This window comes from Aegilops tauschii, chromosome 2 (assembly GCF_002575655.3).
Source record: "Aegilops tauschii subsp. strangulata cultivar AL8/78 chromosome 2, Aet v6.0, whole genome shotgun sequence".
Taxonomy (NCBI): Eukaryota; Viridiplantae; Streptophyta; class Magnoliopsida; order Poales; family Poaceae; genus Aegilops; species Aegilops tauschii.
The window spans coordinates 42,673,060-42,677,619 of NC_053036.3; positions in this window are offsets into that span (position 1 = coordinate 42,673,060).

Sequence of the window (4,560 nt, forward strand, 5' to 3'; positions counted from 1 at the left end):
TAGAGGCATACTAGTGACACTCTGTTTGTCTATATATTCACACATGTATTATGTTTCCGTTTAATACAATTCTAGCATGAATAATAAACATTTATCATGATACAAGAAAATAAATAATACTTTATTATTGCCTTTAGGGCATATTTCCTTTAGTCTCCCACTTGCACTAGAGTCAATAATCTAGATCACACAGTAATGATTCTTACACCCATGGAGCCTTGGTGCTGATCATGTTTTGCTCGTGGAAGAGGCTTAGTCAACGGGTCTGCAACATTCAGATCCGTATGTATCTTGCAAATTTCTATGTCTCCCACCTGGACTAAATCGCGGATGGAATTGAAGCGTCTTTTGATGTGCTTGGTTTTCTTGTGAAATCTGGATTCCTTTGCCAAGGCAATTGCACCAGTATTGTCACAAAATATTTTCATAGGACCCGATGCACTAGGTATGACACCTAGATCGGATATGAACTCCTTCATCCGGACTCCTTCATTTGCTGCTTCCGAAGCAGCTATGTACTCCGCTTCACATGTAGATCCCGCCACGACGCTTTGTTTAGAACTGCACCAACTGACAGCTCCACCGTTCAATGTAAATACGTATCCGGTTTGCGATTTAGAATCGTCCGGATCAGTGTCAAAGCTTGCATCAACGTAACCATTTACGATGAGCTCTTTGTCACCTCCATATACGAGAAACATATCCTTAGTCCTTTTCAGGTATTTCAGGATGTTCTTGACCGCTGTCCAGTGATCCACTCCTGGATTACTTTGGTACCTTCCTGCTAGACTTATAGCAAGGCATACATCAGGTCTGGTACACAGCATTGCATACATGATAGAGCCTATGGCTGAAGCATAGGGGACATCTTTCATCTTCTCTCTATCTTCTGCAGTGGTCGGGCATTGAGTCTTAGTCAACTTCACACCTTGCAACACAGGCAAGAATCCTTTCTTTGCTTGATCCATTTTGAACTTCTTCAAAACTTTGTCAAGGTATGTGCTTTGTGAAAGTCCAATTAAGCGTCTTGATCTATCTCTATAGATCTTGATGCCCAATATATACGCAGCTTCACCGAGGTCTTTCATTGAAAAACTTTTATTCAAGTATCCCTTTATGCTATCCAGAAATTCTATATCATTTCCAATCAGTAATATGTCATCCACATATAATATCAGAAATGCTACAGAGCTCCCACTCACTTTCTTGTAAATACATGATTCTCCAAAAGTCTGTATAAAATCAAATGCTTTGATCACACTATCAAAGCGTTTATTCCAACTCCGAGAGGCTTGCACCAGTCCATAAATGGATCGCTGGAGCTTGCACACTTTGTCAGCTCCCTTTGGATCGACAAAACCTTCTGGTTGCATCATATACAACTCTTCTTCCAGAAATCCATTCAGGAATGCAGTTTTGACATCCATTTGCCAAATTTCTTAATCATAAAATGCGGCAATTGCTAACATGATTCGGACAGACTTAAGCATCGCTACGGGTGAGAAGGTCTCATCGTAGTCAATCCCTTGAACTTGTCGAAAACCTTTCGCAACAAGTCGAGCTTTATAGATAGTAAGATTACCATCAGCGTCAGTCTTCTTCTTGAAGATCCATTTATTTTCAATGGCTTGCCGATCATTGGGCAAGTCAACCAAAGTCCATACTTTGTTCTCATACATGGATCCCATCTCAGATTTCATGGCCTCAAGCCATTTTGCGGAATCTGGGCTCACCATCGCTTCTTCATAGTTCGTAGGTTCGTCATGGTCTAGTAACATAACTTCCAGAACAAGATTACCGTACCACTCAGGTGCGGATCTTACTCTGGTTGATCTACGAGGTTCAGTAATAACTTGATCTGAAGTTTCATGATCATCATCATTAACTTCCTCACTAATTGGTGTAGGTGTCTCAGAAACTGGTTTCTGTGATGAACTACTTTCCAATAAGGGAGCAGGTATAGTTACCTCATCAAGTTCTACTTTCCTCCCACTCACTTCTTTCGAGAGAAACTCCTTCTCTAGAAAATTTCCGAATTTAGCAACAAAAGTTTTGCCTTCGGATGTGTGATAGAAGGTATACCCAATAGTCTCCTTTGGGTATCCTATGAAGACACATTTCTCCGATTTGGGTTCGAGCTTATCAGGTTGAAGTTTCTTCACATAAGCATCGCAGCCCCAAACTTTAAGAAACGACAACTTTTGTTTCTTGCCAAACCACAGTTCATAAGGCGTCGTCTCAACGGATTTTGATGGTGCCCTATTTAACGTGAATGCAGCCGTCTCTAAAGCATAACCCCAAAACGATAGTGGTAAATCAGTAAGAGACATCATAGATCGCACCATATCTAGTAAAGTGCGATTACGACGTTCGGACACACCATTACGCTGTGGTGTTCCGGGTGGCGTGAGTTGCGAAACTATTCCGCATTGTTTCAAATGTAGACCAAACTCGTAACTCAAATATTCTCCTCCACGATCTGATCGTAGAAACTTTATTTTCTTGTTACGATGATTTTCAACTTCACTCTGAAATTCTTTGAACTTTTCAAATGTTTCAGACTTATGTTTCATTAAGTAGATATACCCATATCTGCTTAAATCATCTGTGAAGGTGAGAAAATAATGATATCCGCCACGAGCCTCAACATTCATCGGACCACATACATCTGTATGTATGATTTCTAACAAATCTGTTGCTCTCTCCATAGTTCCGGAGAACGGTGTTTTAGTCATCTTGCCCATGAGGCACGGTTCGCAAGTACCAAGTGATTCATAATCAAGTGGTTCCAAAAGTCCATCAGTATGGAGTTTCTTCATGCGCTTTACACCGATATGACCTAAACGGCAGTGCCACAAATAAGTTGCACTACCATTATCAACTCTGCATCTTTTGGTTTCAATATTATGAATATGTGTATCCTTACTATCGAGATTCAACAAAAATAGACCACTTTTCAAGGGTGCATGACCATAAAAGATATTACTCATATAAATAGAACAACAATTATTTTCTGATTTAAATGAATAACCGTCTCGCATCAAACAAGATCCAGATATAATGTTCATGCTCAACGCTGGCACCAAATAACAATTATTTAGGTCTAAAACTAATCCCGAAGGTAGATGTAGAGGTAGCGTGCCGACCGCGATCACATCGACTTTGGAACCATTTCCCACGCGCATCGTCACCTCGTCCTTAGCCAATCTTCGCTTAATCTGTAGCCCCTGTTTTGAGTTGCAAATATTAGCAACAGAACCAGTATCAAATACCCAGGTGCTACTGCGAGCATTAGTAAGGTACACATCAATAACATGTATATCACATATACCTTTGTTCACCTTGCCATCCTTCTTATCCGCCAAATACTTTGGGCAGTTCCGCTTCCAGTGACCAGTTTGCTTGCAGTAGAAGCACTCAGTTTCAGGCTTAGGTCCAGACTTGGATTTCTTCTCCTGAGCAGCAACTTGTTTGCTGTTCTTCTTGAAGTTCCCTTTCTTCTTCCCTTTACCCTTTTTCTTGAAACTGGTGGTCTTATTGACCATCAACACTTGATGCTCCTTTTTGATTTCTACCTCCGCAGCCTTTAGCATTGCGAAGAGCTCGGGAATTGTCTTACTCATCCCTTGCATATTATAGTTCATCACGAAGCTCTTGTAGCTTGGTGGCAGTGATTGAAGAATTCTTTCAATAACGCTATCATCCGGAAGATTAACTCCCAGTTGAATTAAGTGATTGTCATACCCAGACATTTTGAGTATATGCTCACTGGCAGAACTATTCTCTTCCATCTTGCAGCTGAAGAACTTATTGGAGACTTCATATCTCTCAATTCTGGCATTTGCTTGAAATATTAACTTCAACTCCTGGAACATCTCATATGCTCCATGACGTTCAAAACGTCGTTGAAGACCCGGTTCTAAGCCGTAAAGCATGGCACACTGAACTATCAAGTAGTCATCAGCTTTGCTCTGCCAGACGTTCATAACATCTGATGTTGCTCCTGCAGCAGGCCTGGCACCCAGCGGTGCTTCCAGGACGTAATTCTTCTGTGCAGCAATGAGGATAATCCTCAAGTTACGGACCCAGACCGTGTAATTGCTATCATCATCTTTCAACTTTGCTTTCTCAAGAAACACATTAAAATTTAACGGAACAACAGCACGGGCCATCTATCTACAATTAACGTAGACAAGCAAAATACTATCAGGTACTAAGTTCATGATAAATTCAAGTTCAATTAATCATATTACTTAAGAACTCCCACTTAGATAGACATCCCTCTAATCCTCTAAGTGATCACGTGATCTATATCAACTAAACCATGTCCGATCATCACGTGAGATGGAGTAGTTTCAATGGTGAACACCACTATGTTGATCATATCTACTATATGATTCACGCTCGACCTTTCGGTCTCCGTGTTTCGAGGCCATATCTGTTATATGCTAGGCTCGTCAAGTTTAACATGAGTATTCCGCGTGTGCAACTGTTTTGCACCCGTTGTATTTGAACGTAGAGCCTATCACACCCGATCATCACGTGGTGTCTCAGCACGAA